The sequence below is a fragment of the Erinaceus europaeus genome, chromosome 1 (genome assembly GCF_950295315.1).
Source record: "Erinaceus europaeus chromosome 1, mEriEur2.1, whole genome shotgun sequence".
NCBI lineage: Eukaryota > Metazoa > Chordata > Mammalia > Eulipotyphla > Erinaceidae > Erinaceus > Erinaceus europaeus.
The window spans coordinates 31,156,053-31,176,752 of NC_080162.1; the positions used below are offsets into that span (position 1 = coordinate 31,156,053).

At 39.1% G+C, this 20,700-nt stretch overlaps 1 protein-coding gene across 2 annotated transcripts in view; it reads right to left on the reverse strand.

Moving 5' to 3' along the window:
• Window positions 1-20,700, reverse strand: part of VCL (vinculin) — a 138,161-nt gene that overhangs the window by 68,220 nt on the left and 49,241 nt on the right. The gene's annotated exons all lie outside the window — the stretch shown is intronic.

The following is a 20,700-nucleotide window of genomic DNA, read 5'->3' on the forward strand; positions in this document are numbered from 1 at the left end:
TAAAAACTAACCAATCACACAGAAAACAGACAACACTTGGGAGTGTTAAAATTTTCGGAAGCTCTTGCCAGGCGGGTTGGCTTCACGGGCGGGTAACAGAGACGCGGAGACAACGGCTGGGCAGGGAAGCTGTATTTCTTTATTCAGGAACAACGATTCACAAACTAAGACAAACTAATCACCAAACAGAACTCCGCTGTCTCTTTGCGGCGGCACAAGCACTCCCCCTTACTCTCGAACTCAGGAACCGTCTCTTACTCTGGAACTCAGGAACTCTCTGACTCTGGCACGCTGGAACTCTCGTACTCGGGAACCCCCTGAAACTCTGGCACTCTCGAACTCAGGAACCCTCTCCCGGGGTTCCTTTGGGGCGGGGCCAAGCGGGCCCGCGAAATTAGCAGGTCTGATCCAATTCTCTTGTCGGGGGGAGGGCTAGAACAAGCCAATGTAAAGCATACGACAATTCCCCCTTTTCTTTTTAACTAAATGACTATAGTATCAAGGGTGTGGGGTGAACAGAAACATATATAACAAAAACCAGCATGTTGCCAAGGGAAGGCCTGAGGGGGCCATATCTGAAAAAAAAAACATTTCTTGCCTCTGGGGGGCTACTTGCCTCGACGGGCAATTGCATGGGGGCGGGGAACGGCCTAGGGTCCCACAGGCAGCTGGCTGCAACTTACTTACTATGAAACAAAACTTGTTATTAGCATATCTACTGCAGGATCCAACGTTTCTAATAGAGAAGGAATTTGAGACTTTTACATATCAACAATGTCTTTTAACCTTTTGTTACACCCATTCAAGATGGAGACACACCCTAGGTGTGGGCCGGAGAGGAAACCTCAGGCATGAGAATAATTAGCATAGCCATTGTGCGATCTACCATTTCTAATAGAGAAGGTAGTGTTTTACATATCAACAAGTCTATTTAACCTTTTGTTTAGACCAACTTAGTTAAAATATATTGATTGTTAACTAATTTTTACCTTAGACTTTAAATGTAAGTTAATTTTATCTTTATGAGAATTATATTGAAAACCTTTTTCATTTAACTTTGACTAGTAAGAATTTAGCCTTAAAGCTACTGTTTATCAAACTTTAAACATACACATAAACATGGTCATTAATACACAAGGAGAGAAACCTTTGTTACGAAGACATGTCATTTTAAACACGAATTTAAGTCTGTACTGTCTTAGTTGTTGGGGGGGGTTCACCATCCAGAGGTGGCTTCCCGTGCAGCTCCATTTCCGAGCAGCTCCACGTTGGGCGCCATTTGTTGTTAAAATTTTCGGAAGCTCTTGCCGGGTGGGTTGGCTTCACGGGCGGGTAACAGAGACGTGGAGACAACGGCTGGGCAGGGAAGCTGTATTTCTTTATTCAGGAACAACGATTCACAAACTAAGACAAACTAATCACCAAACAGAACTCCGCTGTCTCTTTGCGGCAGCACAAGCACTCCTCCTTACTCTCGAACTCAGGAACCGTCTCTTACTCTGGAACTCAGGAACTTTCTGACTCTGGCACGCTGGAACTCTCGTACTCGGGAACCCCCTGAAACTCTGGCACTCTCGAACTCAGGAACCCTCTCCCGGAGTTCCTTTGGGGCGGGGCCAAGCGGGCCCACGAAATTAGCAGGCCTGATCCAATTCTCTTGGCGGGGGGAGGGCTAGAACAAGCCAATGTAAAGCATACGACAGGGAGAAGGGAAAGAAACAGAAAGAAGAAAACACAATGTTCTGGCTGTTGGGGACTTTCCCTACTATAGCCCAGCAGCCAGCACCTCACTTCTAACCAGGCTGACCCAGGCAGGCAAAATTGACTATCTGAGCTACTCTGTTCATTTTCTTTTTTAAAATTTTTATTATCTTTATTTATTCAATAGTGACATCCAGAAATTGAGGGAAGGAGGAGATACAGAGGGAGAGAGATAAAGAGATACCTGCAGACCTGTGTCACCACTCACAAAGCTTTTTTTGTGCAGGTGGGAACTGGGGGGCTCAAACTTGGGTCTTCGCACAGTGTATGTAACATGTGCACTCAACCAAGTGCTCCACCACCAGGCCCCCTTGTTCCTTTTCTTGACCCTTGTCAATACTTTGCTTCCCATGTAGGCAGAGCCTTTTGGTAAACACGAAAGAACCCGGTCACTAAGAAGTCCATCACATTTCAAAATGAAGAAATGTCAAAACAGGGTCATTAAAATTATGTTATATTTTAAGTGTTTGCATATAATAGTTTTAATTACGGGGGCCAGGCAGTAGCACAGCGGGTTAAGCGCATAAGGCATAAAGTGCAAGTACCGGCATAAGGGGGGTCGCTTCTCAAGCAGTGAAGCAAGTCTGCAGGTGTCTATCTTTCTCTCCCCGTCTTCCCTTCTTCTCTTGATTTCTCTCTGTCCCATCCAACAATGACAACGGCAATAATAATAACAACGATAAACAAGAAGAGGGGAAAAATAGCCTCCAGGAGCATTAGATTTGTAGTGTAGGCATCAAGCCCCAGCAATAACCCTGGAGGCAAAAAAATAAAAATAAAATAAAAAAGAAATCCTTCCCCTACCTCATCCCCCATGGCTACATAGTAATATCAGTTGGAGATGTCCATACCCTTCATTAATATAAAGTCTGAGTAGGATGACAGAGTGGGGGAGCAAGCAAGCCCTCAAAATTCTCTTCTATTCAACGTTTACACCTTACCCTCAGTTATAGGATTAATAAATGAAAATTAACCCCCTCAAATTCTCCCTAGGTTAAGATCACCCCCCACCCCGTGTTATCACTGGGGCTCATTGCCTGCATTACAAATCCACTCTTCCTGGCAGTCATTTTTTGTTGTCACTGTTGTTATTGCTGGATAGGACAGAAAGAAACTGAGAGAGGAGGAGAAGATAGAGAGGGGGAGAGAAAGATAGACAACTGCACACCATCTTCACCGCTTGTGAAGCGACCCCCTGCAGGCAGGGAACCAGGGGCTCGAAGCAGGATCCTTGCACGTGTCCTTGTGTTTAGTACTATGTGTGCTTAACCCAGTGCACTACCACCAGGCCCCCTTTATTAAGTTTTTAAGTATTTAACTTGTTAGACTGAAAGGAACTCCAATGAAATTGCAAGTATCCGTCACAAATAATTTAGCCTTTATATTATCCTTCAGATAAGAAGTATTGCCTCTGTAGTTAATTGAATGTGTACTGAGAATTTTTCTGTATTTACATATGATTAAAGGATAATAAAATAATATCCATGCCAATTTCAAAAGACTCTGAGAGATGTGTGAAAATTAAGCTTTCATTTATATGATATCCATTTGGCACAGACTTTATTATAAAGTGACAAAAGTAGATTTATCTGTGGCATCCCAATGCTGGCCAGTATTCTTTGCTCCTGGCTTTGCCATTTTGAGAAAGGTCAAGGATCCTCAGCCATTAGTCATTGAGAAACATGAGTGAAGGCCACAGGCATAGTGACAGTTCTGAGGAAGGCGTTGAGAACACAGAGTACAATGACAAGCTTTAATCTAATTCAGGTAGCATTGCACAGTATGAACTCAGCATATGTGTACTATATGATAACACTAAAATATGCTGTTCCAACCCTGTTATCCTCGATTAAAAGGTTTCATCCTTTTCCTACCCCGACTCAGTGGTAGTATAGGGCATTGCATGTGGATATCCAAAACTAAAGTTAAAAGCCACAAGGAGTCACACTGAAACATTCAAAAACCATTTAAGGGTAGTTTCAAAGTCTTTTGCTAGAACTTGCACAGGGAGATAACAAACCTCACATGAACATCACAGACCACAGAATTGTTTTACGTCAGATGAGAATGAGGGTATGCAACCAATTTGGACTTCACCTATAAACAAAAAATGGATTCAACCTGAGCCAAGAGATAACTGAAAGGGAAGCAAAATGTTGAGAATGGAAACATTAAAATGACAAAGCTATGCCAAGCTACACAGTGGTCAAGCTTTTGTAGGGAGTTAATTAAAGCACGATTAAGGGAGTTAATTAAAGCAACCTTTGAATTCTTTAAAGCCTGAATGACTAGACTTTCTCCCCACATTCTTCATCCCCTAAACAAATCCATCATCTGTAAAGGGACAGGACAGTTAATTCAATAAATCTGGTGACCTGAGAGGTAAATTTAAAAGCATGAGATCCTGAATTCAATACCCAGCATCACATATGCCAGACTGATGCTCTGGTTTTCTCTCGCCTTTCTATCATTGATAAATAAACCAAATACTTTAAATAAAAAGGAGTGTGCTAGCTACAAATTCACTAACTCCTCATGCTAGGAATATAGGAAAAATAAAATGAATATATAATGATTATGTCTTACAGACATTGGTAGCTTTCAAATGTACTTTGATGCTACTGTGTTGAGTAAAAAAGTTTTTTGAAATTCATTATATCTTTTGTTCTTATACATTTATTTATTTATTTATTTATTTATTTATTTATTTTTGCCTCCAGCATTATTGCTGGGGCTGGGTGCCTGCTCTACAAATTCACTGCTCCTGGCGGCCATCGTTTTTCATTATTGTTGGTGGTGTTGTTATTGCTGTTATTGTTTTTGTTGCTGTTGTTGTTGGATAGGACAGAGAGAAATTGAGAGAGAAGGGTATGATAGAGGGGGGGGAGAAAGACAAACATTTACAGACCTGCTTCACTGCTTTAGAAGTGACACCCTAACCCGGATCCTTGCGCCAGCCCTTGTGCTTCACACTATGTGTACTTAACCCGGTGTGCCACCGCCCAGCCCACATACATTTATTTATTTATTTATTTATTTATATCACTTTATTAGGCAAATGTTTACAAGACTACTGTTTTCATGGGTGTACAGTTTCACACCTCCCTGTGAAAGGTATCAAGGACCTGGATGTGAGACCAGAAACAATCAAATACTTAGAGGAAAATATTGGTGAAACTCTTTTCCATCTAAATTTCATGGGCATCTTTGATGATACAGACCCAGTTGCAAGGAAGAGTAAAACAAAAATAAACCAATGAGACTATATCAAATTGAAAAGCTTCTGCACAGCAAAAGAAACCATCACTCAAAGAGACCCCTTCACAGGATGGGAGATATCTTTACATGCCATATATCAGACAAGAGGCTAATAACCAAAATATAAAGAGCTCACCAAACTTTGCAACAAAAATAGCAAATGACCCAGTTCAAAAGTGGAGAGACAATATTAACATAATGATCACTACAGAAGAGATACAAAAGGCCAACAGAATATGAAAAAATGCTCCAAGTCACTGATTGTCAGAGAAATAAAGACAACAATGAGATACTACTACATCCCTGTGAGAATATCATACATCAGAAACGACAGCAACAACAAATCCTGGAGAGGCTGTAGTAACAAAGGAACCCTTCTGCACTGCTGGTAGGAATGTAAATTGGTCCAATTCCTGTGGAGAACAATCTGGAGAACCCTCAGAAGGCTAGAAATAGACCTCCCTTATGACCCAGTAATTCCTCACCTAAGGAGTCAAACATACCCACCCCAAAAAGATTTGTGTAAAAACAAAAACCAAAAAAAAAAAAAAATCTGTGTATACCTGTGTTCATAGCAACACAATTTGTAATAGACAAAACCTGGAAGCAACCCAGAAGTATAACAACAAATAAGTGGCTGAGAAAATGAATATGGTGTATATATACACAATGGAATGCTACTCAGCTATTAATAATAATAACCCACCTTCTCTGACCTATCTTAGATGGAGCCAGACGGAATTATGTTAAGTGTGATAAGTCAGAAAGAAAAAGATGAGTATGGGATGATCCCACTCATAAACAGAAGCTGAGAAAGAAGAACAGAAAGGGAAACACAATACAGAATTTGACTGGGTTTGGAGTATCGCACCAAAGTAAGAGACTGAGGGGAGGGTAGATTTTCAGTTCCACTGAAGTGGGTGGGGGTCAGGACACAGACCTTTGGTAGTGGGAATGGTGTTAATATATACTCCTATTAACTTATAGTCTTATAAGTCACTATTTAATATGAGAATAGAAAATAGATCAAATGTCTTGAGCTCTTCAAGTGCATAGATTTCAGTTCTGAGTATATATGCCTTTAGTCTTATGTTTAATGTTACAAATTTGTAAACTGAATCCTAACATTGGGCTTAAATTGTTAATAAATTTCTAATAAGAACTCTTTTTTGAAATATTAAGTCACCTATAATCCATCAGTCCAAAAGTCTTTTAAGTTGTGCTACAATACACCTCACCTAGTTTAATTTTCACCCTCTGTTTTCCTTTTCTTTTCTTTCTTTTTTTGCCTCCAGGGTCATTGCTGGGGCTCAGTGCCTTCACCATGAATCCACTGCTCCTGGAGGCCATTTTTTCCCCCTTTGTTGCCCTTGTGGTTATTATTGTTGTTGTCGATGTTGATATCGTTTGTTATTGGATAGGACAGAGAGAAATAGAGAGAGGAGGGGAAGACAGAGAGGGGGAGAGAAAGATAAGACAACTGCAGGTCTGCTTCACCGCCTGTGAAGTTACTCCCCTGCAGGTGGGGAGCCGGGGGCTGGAACCAGGACCCTTACGCTGGTCCCTGTGCTCAGCGCCACATGCGCTTAACCCGCTGCGCTACCACCCGACCCCGTTTTCCTTTTCTTGCTGTTAGCTATCAGTGAGATTTTTCACTTCTTAAGAGCTATAAGACAACATAGTACATCACAGATTACATCTGTAATAGTCTTCTCAGGAAATACTTATGAAATGTGTAAACTATTCTTATCTAACAGTGCTACAAAGTTATCAAGTTATTACTTCCTGGAGAGAAAGGCATGACTTCTTGGGAAACTGGGTTGTGGAAAGCACAAGGATTTGGAAGCTATGAAGCCACAAACAGGAAACCCCATCCTACTCATTACTTGCTGAGTAACACTCTGTGATTTAAGTCTGCAAAACTTCAGCATTCTTATCTATAAAACGAATTTATTAAGTTGGTGTTCTCAGATTTATATGAAAAGATATCAAGTATTTAACCAACAATAAGCGCTCAATAACTATGAGTTCCCGAGCTACGAGCAGCAGATCGCTTTCTCTCCTCTCCTCTTCTCTCCCGGATCAACTAGGAATACCAAAGGAGACCACCCGGACCGAAACAAGACAGCACTAGAATGACCAAAGGAACCCAGTAAATCACCCGTGAGTACAAACATGCATGGCTGGTGACAGAGAGGAGAGAGGGGCCTAAGGAGAGATTAAGTGACTGCTAACAGTTCAACAGTTTATCAGTGGAGACACCACCTACAGTCTGCTCCACAACAAGGGGACAGCTGAAGGGAGGAAAGGACTCCCCAGAGACTCACCAAGTGCAACTCTGAGTCTCCATTGCTACTACCCTCAGAATCTGGAGCAGCAACAGGGAGGGACACCAGGGTACAGAGATCTAACCGGGAAACTTAGGAGAAGACCTATACCTCCTTGGCATAGCTGAGGGGCTATGAAAGTCTCTTTGCATAACCACTGGATTATCTGCCACACCCTGCTTTATCTCTTGGTCAGGAGTCAGTGATTAAGCTAAGAAGCCTATTGATAGTTTAAAAGCCCTCAGGCACCCATAGCCTACAGGGAAGAAAAAAAAAGAGGCTTTTACACCATTGAGCTCCAACTCAGGGATTGAAAAAAAAAAAACTGTTAACTTCCATCACGGTAAACCCTTTAATTAAATTACTTAGACACAAGTCAATCCAGGCAATAGTGATCAATAATTTGAAAAGTACTGATAAAGGGAACTCATAACATAATATATAAAATGGTTAAAACAACAAGAAAAAATATTGGAGACTCGAACCAGGACAAGAGTCCAGCTAAAAGTCCTCCAGAGGGTGAAGCACAAAACAACAAGTTCAACATCCAAACATTAGCTAAGGAAATAATAACAGGAGTGAGTAAAGAATTTGAAAAAATTGTAATCAGAAATGCAGGAACAACAAATGAGAATATGGAAGAAAATTCTAATTATCTCATGGTTATTAGAGAGCTGAAAGCTGAAATCGCTGAGCTAAGAAGGCAACTAGCTGAACAAGCTAAAACAGTATCAGAGCAGGGCAACAAAATAGATGAACTCCAGAAAGCAGTAGAGGGCAGAGAGAATAGAATCTATGAGGCTGAAGACAGAATTAGCAAGATTGAGGATGAATTAGAGACAACTAAAAAAGAAGTAAGAGATCTCAAAAAGAGATTAAGAGATGCTGAAAACAACAACAGAGTCCTATGGGATGACTTCAAAAGAAACAATATACGCATTATTGGCTTACCAGAGGAAGAAAGAGAAGGAGAGGAAGAAAGCATTCTCCAGACCATAATAGCTGAAAATTTCTCTAGTCTAGACAACACCAAAGACATAAAGATTCAAGCCCAGAGGGTCCCAAACAGAATTAACCCAGACCTAAAGACACCAAGACATGTCATACTTAGAATGGAAAGGAATAAGGATAAAGAAAGGATCCTCAAGGCTGCAAGAGAAAAACAAAGAGTCACCTACAAAGGAAAACCCATAAGATTAGCAGCAGACTTCTCCATACAAACTATGAGTTCCCTTGGTCCCTTTCACTCCCTTTCAATTATGTGCTTTTGACTACTCTGTAGACATGAAAACCATAGTATTACATGTTTAACGTGTTGTATATTTCTTCTTCTCCTCCTCCTCCTCCTCATTCTTCTTCTTTTTGAGAGAGAGAGAGAGAGAGAGAGAGGCAGCCAGAGATCATAGCAGCAAAGCTTCCTTCAATGCAAGAGGCCAGGCTTGAACCTGGGTCACACATATAACAAAAGTAACACACTATCCAAGTGAATTATTTCAACAGTCCTGTTTAATTCCTAATCGTGAAGGATATGTAAAGTCAAGGGTTAAATCCATACCAACCTAGTTAGAACTCTCCTGCAAGTTAGTAAAAAAAAAAAAAAAAACCTCACAATTCATTACTGAGAAGACTCAAAACTTCACAAATCATCATTGCTTGAGAACTCCCATGAGAACAGTAGTATCCAACTAAGATTGATGTGGCAAGTGTAAAAGTGAACTATTTAAAGTTTGAGTACTTGCTCTGGGTCAACAATGCAGCAAGCCAGCTGTCAGATATGAAAAATTATATTATAAAAAACATTTATATAAAGAGAAAAAAATTTAATGGCAATGGAATGGATTACAAAATAAGTACATTACAAAATTTAAAAAGTGAGGGTTGGGCAGCGTAGCGGGTTAAGTGCACAAAGCACAAAGCTCAAGGACCAACGTAAGGATCCCAATTTGAGCCCCCGGCTCCCCACCTGCAGGGGGGGTTTGCTTATGAAGTGGTGAAGCAGGTCTGAAGGTGTCTATCTTTCTCTTCCATTCTCTGTCTTCCCCTCCTCTCTTGATTTCTCTCTGTTCTATCCAACAACAATGACAACAATAGCAACAGTGACAATAAACAACAGGGCAACACAAAGGAAAAAAAAATAGCTTCCAGGAGCTGTGGATTCTTAGTGCAGGCATCGAGCCCCAGCGATAACGATAACCCTGGAGGCAAAAAAAAAATATATATATATATATATATATATTTATATTTATGTAAATATATAAAAGCAGAATCATACTTTAGCCTCATGCAAGCAAACCATATTTGAGTAATGTGATTTAAGAACTAATTCTAAGGGTCAGAAAGGTAGAGCATATGGTAGATCCCATGGTAGAACTCATGATTTGCATATATGAAGCCTTGTGTTTGATACCCAGAAATGATCAAAAACAAGAAAAAAAAAACAAAAACCAGAATGTCATTAGTGGTGGACCAATGTTCTGTTATCCATTTCTCTCATAAAAGAAAATAATAAAAATCTTAAAAGAGAACCCATCCTGGGGCCCGGTGGTAGTGCAACAGGTTAAGAGCACATAGTGCGAAGAGTAAGGATCCCAGTTTGAGCCCCAGGACACCCACCTGCAGCGAGTGGGGTTGCTTCACAAGCGAAAGCAGGTCTGCAGGAGTCTTTCTCCTCCATCTCCCCTCTCTAAATTTCACCACCACCACCAACAACAACAATGGAAAAAAGATGGCCTCCAGGAGCAGTGGGTTCGTAGTGCAGGCACCAAGCCCCAGAGATAAACCTGGAGGCAAAAAAAAAAAAAAGGAAAAGGAAAAGAAAATGAAAAGAAACAAAAAAGAGAGAGAACTCATCCTAAAAAGATATATTCTGAGCGCAAGGACCGGCGTAAAGATCCCTGTTCGAACCCCCAGCTCCCCCCCTGTAGGGGGGTCGCTTCACAGGCAGTGAAGCAGGTCTGCAGGTGTCTATCTTGCTCTCCCCTCTCTGTCTTCCCCTCCTCTCTTGATTTCTCTCTGTCCTATCCAACAACAATGACAACATTAATAATAACAATGAGCAGCAAAATGGGAAAAATATCCTCCAGGAGCAGTGGATTCGTAGTGCGGGCACTGAGCCCCAGCAATAACCCTGGAGGCAAAAAAAAAAAAAAAAAAAAAAAGATATATTCTGGACCCTTTCACTGACAAAGGTTTAAAAAATGCAAATCTCATCACAAATCATTTTGAGTGTCCAAGATCATAGGTAAATGAAAAGCTAAACACAAGAGCTGGTGATTTAAAAAACCATAATAATGGTCAGGCGAGATAGTTCATCTGGGAAGGCATCTGCCTCACCACGCATGGGAACAAAGTCTAAGACTTGCCTCCACTGCACTGAGGAAAGTTTCAGTGTTGCGATCTTTCCTGCTTTCTGTCTCTATCTCTTTCTTTTTATCAAAAAAGTCAGCCAGAGGAGTTGGGCAGTAGCACAGCAGGTTGAGCGCATGTGGCGCAAAGCACAAGGACCGGCTTAAGGATCCTCATTTGAGCTCTCAGCTCCCCACCTGTAGGGGAGTCGCTTCACAGGCAGTGAAGCAGGTCTGCAGGTGTCTATCTTTCTCTCCCCCTCTCTGTCTTCCCCTCCTCTCTCCATTTCTCTCGGTCCTATCCAACAAGGATGACATCAATGACAGCAATAATAATAACTACAACAACAATAATAACTACAACAACAATAAAAAACAACAAGGGCAACAAATGGGAAAATATATATATTAAAAAATTCAGCCCAAAGCAGTAAAACTGACAATAAATAAATAAATGATACTATTAAAATATGACAGTCAAGAAAACTCAATTAAGTGAAAGCATGATTTAATACTTTCTAAAGTCCTTTGCAGATGAGTAACAGTAAAATAGTACACGTTTTTTACCGTTATTATGCTTAACTAATAAAGCTTAAGGGTTAAAGCAAGGCATTTTCTTAGGAAATTCAATTAACAGAAATCATGTAGCAATAGTACACACACCCTCTCACATAGTATTTTTGGAACATTTTTATTTGCTAGGCCTAGACATTATAATGTGTTTCAAAATTAGCCCAAACTGGTGAATCAGTACAAGTTTTCATGATGTTAAGCAGACTATTCAGAGTAATATCACGGCAGAAAGTGGCAACATGTCACAGTTTTAAATTAAGCTCTTTTGCCTGCCAAAAGAAATACACATTGCCCTTTTTAAGGCATTCATACCACAAGACCACCTTCTAAGTGGTGCCTTTGGATACATTCAGATACTTTAACACTCTTGGACAGGGGCCAAGAACTTTCTTCTTTATTTTCTTCTCCATTTGCAAAAATAAGAATAACATTCAATTGTATACTGCAACAGTAATTTTCCCAAGGCAAGTAAAACAACTTGCCAGAATATTTTCACCTTAAAAAAAATCAATTTGGAGCAAATTCACATGAAAGAGAATGAATGGTTGGTTTGACATACAACTTATTCTGCTTTACCAGCACCTATTATTCATCCTGTCTCTGGCTATGAATCTTCCTGAAAAACCACTTTCATCTTGTCATTCTACTGAGAAAAAGCTGAATGCCTCTCTGCTATCCAGTTCCAAATTCCTCTGCTTGGCGTCCAAGGACCTTCGTCACTTGGCCCAAAGTAAGCTTGGTTTTTATACTCTCAACAGTCTGTTTCTCTCTCCCACACATCCCTATGGCATGTTATGTTATTCATTCTACCATAATATTTTCCCTTTTCTTTACTTCCATTCTCAAACTTCACTTCCTAAAAGAAGCTTCTTTCAGTAATAGGATTGTAATAGGTAATGGTAATAGGATTTTTTTCTAAAGAATTGCTATTACAATTAAAGCTCAATTTGTATTAAATTTTTCTTTAAATTTGAAACTTCTTAGAGCATTAAAAACTCTTGATAGCAGTAGTGTTTCACTTTTGTTTATTTGTGAAACAGAATAAAATTCATATTTATGACATACCCTCCCTGGGTATTTCTGTAACTATGCACAATTGCCAGTGGAAGGCTGTAATTTCATTAATTACTCTTCCACTGAAAAATAATAAGTAAATGAACATATAAGTACAAAAATATTACAAACACCTAATAATGAGAAGCTATTAAACTCAACAACTTTGAATATGCTCAAGTTTTTGTCTCTGTCTCTGTGTGTGTGTGTGTGTGTGTTTTATTAAAGACTGAATCCAGAGCCTTATATATGTAAAGCATAAAAAGTACTACTATGTTAGATCTCTGGTCAAAACTTAGTTTACTATAAAGGTCAGGTATTTGTTAACTTTATCACATTTTTACTGTTAGTACACACTAATACGCCTACAACTGCCTGACAATGATGATGAAAATGAAGAGTACAATAGCAGACAATCCTACTGTCAATCTCTAAAGGAACAAGTGATTTCTTATAGAACAAGTGATCTCTTGTAGAATATTTTAAGTACATCATGATCTTTGCACCCATGAGGTTTATAAAGATTGTGGCAGTTTCTATGGCAATCATCATGCAATAGAAGAATCATGCAATACATATCTTTTGTGTGACAATGTGGCTAGGACGCAGTCATGGGTAAAACTAGTAGGCTGTATATTTGTAAGTTGTGTCTGTATGCCAGCAAAGTCAAGGATCAGATAACTTTAGCTCCACTCAAGAGAAATCCTTTAGTGATGGTGTATTATCTTCCTCTATATTAAGATGGCTCCCTGAAAAGTAAAATAAAGCCAAATGGTTCTCTGGCAAAGAGATTAACTCATTTGGTAGAACATTTGTTCAAGGTTCTGGATTCAAGACCCTTCGACACCAAATGAAGGTTCGTGGGTGGTAAAACAGAGTTGTAGTCTTTCTATATATATTTTTAAAAATTGTTTTGATGGTGGCTGGGAGCAGTGATATCATGCATACAAAAGGTACTGGCACTGCATTTGAAGATTTATTTTACTGATTACATATGAGAAAGTGTTTCACATGAGACAGAGACAAGGAAAGAAAGAAGCCAGAGCACATTCTGTTACATGCAGTTTTGGGGATTGAACTGGGAATCTCAGGCAAACAAGCTCAATGTTCTACTAGTTGAGCCATTTCTCCAGTTGCCAAATATATAATTTTTAATTGATATTAACCCCATTCTTGAACATACACTTAGTTGTCAGCTAACAAATGATGATTTGATTTTGAGAGTCCCAAATACTAAAAGTCTGAAAATATCATTTCTTTTTAAAAAAATATTTATTTATTTATTTATTCCCTTTTGTTTCCTTTTTGTTGTTTTATTGTTGTAGTTATTATTGTTGATGTTGTTGGATAGGACAGAGAGAAATGGAGAGAGGAGGGGAAGACAGAGAGGAGAAAGATAAGACACCTGCAGACCTGCTTCACTATTTATGAAGTGACTCCCCTGCAGGTGGGGAGCCAGGGACTCAAACCGGGATCCTTAAGCCGGTCCTTGCGCTTGGCGTCACCTGCACTTAACCCACTGTACTACCGCCCGACTCCCAAAAATATCATTTCTATATCAAATTCTTTCCAGAAAAAAATTTAAATACATATCAGATAGTTTAGGTATAAATCTATGAACACTTAGAGTCTTCTGTTTTCTCTAGCCCTGACATTCTAACATTCTAGTTGTAGATAGTGATCTACTTTTTTTTTTAATTTAAAAAATATATATGTAATTGTTTAGCTTTGCCTAAAGGCTAACTATTAGAAATCTTTTTAAAAGTGGATGACAGAGCCCAGGAAATTTGCAAACATCAACCAAACAGCAACCCCCCCCCCCAAAAAAAAAAAAGGTCCTACTCAACAGTTTCAAGGATGTCATTAACTACTTCCATCTGTTTCCTACTCTGTCTCCCTTTCAACTCAAGGCATTATTCTAAAAAAAATAATATAAAAAAAAAGCATTAAGGGTCATCACGTTCGAAATGGCAGACTATTTATTTGGCCCCCAAATCTGTCGACAACTACACTGTTTTTGGAAAGGCCATTTTCAAGTAACATTTCAGAGTGTGGTGTACTAATTACTATTTAAACACTACTCAGTACATTTTTTTGGAAGAGATAATGCAGGTCTGTAGGTGTCTATCTTTCTCTCCCCCTCTCTATCTTCCCCTCTACTCTCAATTTCTCTTTGTCCTAATCAACAACAGTAATAATAGCAACAACAGCAATGGGAAAAAAAGATGGCCTCCAGGAGCAGGGCATTTGTAGTGCAGGCACCGAGGCACAGCAATAACCCTGAAGACCAAAAAAAAAAAAGCAACCCCTCTGCAGGTGAGGAGCCAGGGACTCAAACTGGGATCCTTGCTCTAGTGAGTGCACTTCATACTATGTGCACTTAGCCAGGTGTGCCACTGCCTGGCCCCCCCAGTGTCTTTCACTCCCTCTCTCAATTACTTGCTGTCTTATCAAATAAAAATGAAAAAAATGGCTGCCAGGAGCAGTGGATTTGTAGGGCCAGCACTGAGCCCCAGTGATAACCCTGGGGGCAAAAAAAAAAAAAAAAAATCTTGAGATCTTTTGAGTTTTCTGGAACTTTACCCTGTAATCTGATAATCTTGTAACGCACTATTAACCACAAATAAAAAGTGGTTTGAAAAAAAGATTCTCTTTTAACAATATATGAAATGATATTGTTAACTATTGTCACCATGATATAAATTATGTTCCAGGACTTCCCTCCCCTAACCCCACTCTTCCTCCCCTCATCCCACCATCATTCACCAGTTTGCTGTTTGTATCTATTGATTTTATTTTCTTTCTCTTATTCTTTTTTTAGGATACCACAGAAAATATGACCATACAGTATGTATTTTGCTATAATTTTATTATAGCAAAATTTCAATACAATACCTTCACAATCCACTCATGTTGCAAATGACAGTACCTTCTTTTTTAATATTTATTTATTTATTTATTCCCTTTTGTTGCCCTTGTTTTTATTGTTGTAGTTATTATTATTGTTGTTACTGATGTCATCGTTGTTGGATAGGACAGAGAGAAATGGAGAGAGGAGGGGAAGACAGAGAGGAGGAGAGAAAGGCACCTGCAGACCCACTTTACTGCTTGTGGAGTGCCTTCTTTTTATGGCTGAATAATATTCCAACCTGTGTTTGTTTACATATCATGCAAAGTTTCTGTCAACAATAGTTTCTTTTTTCTTTTTATTTCTTTATTGTATGATCAATGGTTTATAGTCAAAAGTAAAATACAGTAGTTTGTACATGTGTAACATTTCTCAGTTTTCCACATAACAATTCAACCCCCACTAGGTCCTTCTCTGCCATCATGTTCCAGGACCTGAGCCCTTGCACCCCAGAGTTTAAACTTTGGTGCAATACACCAACTCCAGTCTAAGTTCTGTTTTGTGTTTTCAATAGTTTCTATATAGAAACTATATACCGTGGGTATATAGTAAGCTATACCATTTAGGTTTGTATAAATAAACTCTATGATGTTCACATGGGGCTGGTGAGATAGCATAACAGTTATGGAAAAAGACTTTCATGCCTGAGGCTCTGAGATCCCAGGTTCAGTCTCAAGCTGTTACTAACATAAGCTAGAGTTGAGCAGTGCTCTGGTCTCTTTCTGTATCTTCTTCTATCTCTCTCTCATTAAAATAAATAAATAAATAATATTTTTTAAAAAGATATAAACACAACAAAACTGCATAGGGATGAAGTTCTTGCCACTATGATATATATGTGTGATAGGTACTACACCATATCTAAAATGTGATATAATACATATGTATATCACACTTTCTTAATTCCTTCAGCCCTTAGATTGTTTTTGTGTGTGGACCACTGTAAATCATACCATAGTGAATCTATGAGAGAGGGTTTCTTTTTCAAGACAGTGACTTTATTTCCTTCTGATAAACACCCAGAAGTGGAATTGATGGACCTCACAGTAATCTCATTTTTAATTTTTCTGAGGAACCCCCAGAAAGGCAGGATAAATGTTTAACTTTTTCTTAAATTTTTAGGTTTTGTTGTTGTTATTTATTTGTTTGTTTTGTTTTTTACCAGAGCATTGCTCAGCTCTGGCTCATGGTAGTGTGGGGGACTGAACCTGAGATTTCAGAGCCTCAGGTATAAAAGTCTGTTTGCATAATGATTTTGCTCTCTCCCCTCCCCTTATCTTTCTTTTTAAAGTTATTTTTACTTTTTTATCATTATTTATTTTCCCTTTTGTTGCTCTTGTGTTTTTATTGTTGTAGTTACTATTGTTGTTGATGATTTTGTCATTGTTGGATAAGACAGACAGAAATGGAGAGAGGAGGGGAAGACAGAGAGGGGGAGAGAGAAAAGGACACCTGCAGACCTGCTTCACTGCCTGTGAAGCGACTCCCCTGCAGGTGGGGAGCTGGGGGCTCGAACAGTGATCCTTACAGGATTCTTACACTCGAACCGGGGTCCTTGCGCTTTGCATCACCTACACTTAACACGCTGCGCTACCGCCCGACCCCTTTACTTTATTTTTTATCTTTTTAATTTTTTATTATATTTATTTATTTACTGGATAGAGACAGCCAGAAATTGAGAGGAAGTAGTGATAGAGAGGAAGAGAGACACCTGTAACACTACTTCAACACTTATAAAGCTTTTCCCCTGCAGGTGGAGACCGAGGACTTGAACCCAAGTCCTTGTGCTTCATAATATATGTGCTCAATCCAGGTGCACCACCACCCCGTCCCAAGTTGTTTCTCCTTTAAGTTGCTTTTCTTTTTTTATTTTTCTTTCTTTCTTTTTTTTTAAGTTGCTTTTCTTATAACATGGCAAGCAGTTGGTATCCTAGTTGCTACCAAGGTAGATAAATGAAATTTTGTTAAAGTTACCTACAACTAGGTATTCCTTAATTTTGTTTTTGAACACTGTTCAAATCTGGTTTACAGTAGTGCAAAGAATTGAACCTGAGATTGAGCCTCAGGCATAAAGTCTGTTGCATAAAATGTTGCAGGCCCTGAGCATTCCATAATTTTTCTAAGTCCACAAAGATGACTGTGAGCATATGTCTGTGATATATCTCTGGGAATAAGCAGAAGTCAGTTTCCTGAAGGAATCCGTTTGTCCATCAAATTATATTCATAGACTTAAATGTCAGGATTGAAAGAACTTTTTTTCCCCACCAGGGTTATCAATGAGTCTTGGTAAATGCACAACTCTACCACACCCAGGATCTATTTTTTCCCTTTCCTCTGAATAGAGATAAAGAAGAGGTAGATAAAGAGAAGAAAGCTATCACTGCACTTCTTATGAAGTGCCCCCCACAATCCCTTCGGTATGAGGTCCCATATGGGGGACCAGTGCTTAAACCAGTGTCCTTGTAACATCTGTGCTCCACCGTGTAGGACTGTTTGGGAGATCATCTAGTCTAACTACTCCTCTAATGTTAACACTACCCCACTTTACACACACACACACACACACACACACACACACACTGTCTACTATATTATGATCTGTACCTTTGAGGAGATGAAGGGCAAATGGAGATAAGTTAGAGAGCTGGGGTGTAAATAAGTAAATACAAGTTTAATTACAATGTGTTTAGAAAACGGCATAAAAGTCCTCTCAATATTGTCACATTGATGAAAGCATGTAAACAAAGTAGGCTCATATTGGTAAGAACCGGAAAACACTTTGTTGAGGCCATTGAATTCAATGATGGCAAATAAAAAAAGAAATTTTTCTTATAACAGGTTCTACAAAACACAGCTGCTTCTGTACCTTACTTCCTGAACATGAATATTTTGCAGAATAGAAACAGTTCTGTAGAAGCACCCACTCACATAAATCAGAAATAAGACAGCAACATGGATAAAACTTCACATCTCTTCAATGAAATAATATAACATAAGGAGGATAAAAATAAAGTAACACTTCTCACTGGTTTTAAAATTGTGATATATAACATTCATATGGAAAGTTGCATAACACGTTATGTATAATGTAATGAATAATTACAAAACAACCATTCATGAAACACACCATTTATGTGAAGAAATAAAAACATCACCAGCACTTGAGAAGTTCTTGTGTGTCTCTTCCTAAGTATAAGGCTCTTTCCTTCCTCCCAGGTAAATACCATCACTCTGACTTTTGTGATCATTTCCTTAGATTTATTTATTGATTGATTGGTTGATCTTATGTGAGACAGAGAGCGTCACGAGAGAGTAAAAGAAAAGAAGTGAGAACAGCACTCTGGAAGATGTGGTGCTCGCCGTTGCAATAGAAGCTTTAGCATGCAAGTCCTGCACTCTATCAGCTGAAAATTGCCCCCCTCATACATACCTTTATAATAAATACTTGGGCAATACTGAACAACGTCACTCATTTCTACAAGCTTTTGAACTTTAAAAATATGACACCTGTCATTCACATTTTAAAACTATTTTAAGATTCATCCTTTTTTTTTTCTTCTTTTCCTTCTTTTGGCTTTGTATTTTAGATAAAGATAGAGAGGCAGAAAGAAAAACTGAAAGATAGGGGAGCTGGGCAGTGGCTCAGCAGGTTAAGTGCAGGTGGCGCAAAGCACAAGGTCCGGCTTAAGGATCCCAGTTCGAGCCCTCGGCTCCCCACCTGCAGGGAAAAAACTGTCCCCTCTCTGTCTTCCCCTCATCTCTCCATTTCTCTCTGTCCTATCCAACGATGACGACATCGATAACAACAACAATAACGACAATAACCAACAAGGGCAACAAAAGGGAAAAAATAAAATAAAGAAAAAGTGAAAGATAAACAGCATCAAAGTTTCTTTCAGTGTGGCAGAGGCCAGACTCAAACTTGTGTGGCACACACAGCAAAACAGCACACTACCCACGTGGGCTATTTCACTGACCCCATCCTTTTTTTAAAATTAAGATGCAATCACACAACATGAAATGAACTGTTATAGTGTGAAAACAATTTTTATTACTGTTTATTACTATAGTTTATGATTTCAACATAACTACTTCTTTTTTAATCTGTTTTAACACATAGACAAATGGTGTAGAAACATCAGTATTTTTGTATATGGGTTCTAGTGGGTACAAGAACCCATATACAAAATGGGTACAAGGGGATGCATTGGATCGACCTTCTTGTGGTGCATCCCGTGAGTACCCATTTATTGGGGAAACTGACGATCCTTCCTAGCCGACTGAATCCACATGGACCCCAGTCACTTTCAAAGCCAGCAACAAGCAGACATCAGGCTCAACCTGACGCTGTTGACTGACTACGAAAGAAGGGCAAACGCTAGAAGAAGTGGGTACAAGCATAAATATGTCTAAGGTCTATACCTAGGAGTAGAATTATATACCTTCTACTGTACAATGTTGCAGTGTTTCCCTAAGTGGCTTCATCAATTTACACTCCCAAGATCAGTATATGAGATTAGCAAATGCCTCACATCCTCATCAACAACTGATTTATCAAATTTCTTAGTTTGAGTGGTTCTATTAAATGAATCTGCCCTGGTGACCAGTGTTGTACTGCATCTTTTCACAGATTTAAAGCAGGACATTTGAAGTTCTTTTCTCTTGAAGTGCCTATTCAAATCCTTTGTTTACCTTTTTTTTTTTTTTAGCTGAATAGACTCACTCATTTGTAGAGGTTCTACTTGTTCTACTTGTTTTTCAAGTATCTTATGCATTAACCTTTACTTAGAACTAACTAGCCTGCCATTTAGAATAAAGTCATTAATCAAAGATAATAATCAAGAATCTGGGCGGGAGGGGTGGTGGTGGTGATGGCGCACGGATTAAGTGCAAACATTACCATGTAGGAAACCTCAGGTTCAAGTCTCTGCTCTCCAACTACAGGGAGGAAGCTTCAGGAATGGTGAAGCAGGTCTGCTGGTGTCTCTTTCACTCCCTCCCCCTCCCAATTTCCCTCTGTCCTATCCAATAAAAATAGGAAGGAAGGGAGGGAGGGAGGGAGGAAGGAAGGAAGGGAGGGAGGGAGGAAGGAAGGAAGGGAGGGACGGAGGGAGGAGGGAGGGGGAAAATGGTCATCAAGAGTGGTGAATTCATAGTGCTAGCACTAAAAACCATGGATAACCTTGGTGGAAGGGGGGAAAAAAAATCTAAGTTTTAACTCATTAAGAACTAGTATCTCAACTTGTCTATATGCAGAACAGCCCAAGAATGTTTTTAGAAGCTATCTTTAGGATTATTAGGGAATATGGAAATATAACTTACAAATAAAATGCTACTAGATTATGTTACAGATTTAAAATTCGGGTTTTCACTTATGTCCAGACAAAAGTATTTATTAGTATCCAATTCATATTATTTCATGCAAAGGGCAGAACGTGTTTCTTAAAAATTTGTATATTTGTATACTAGAAGACAG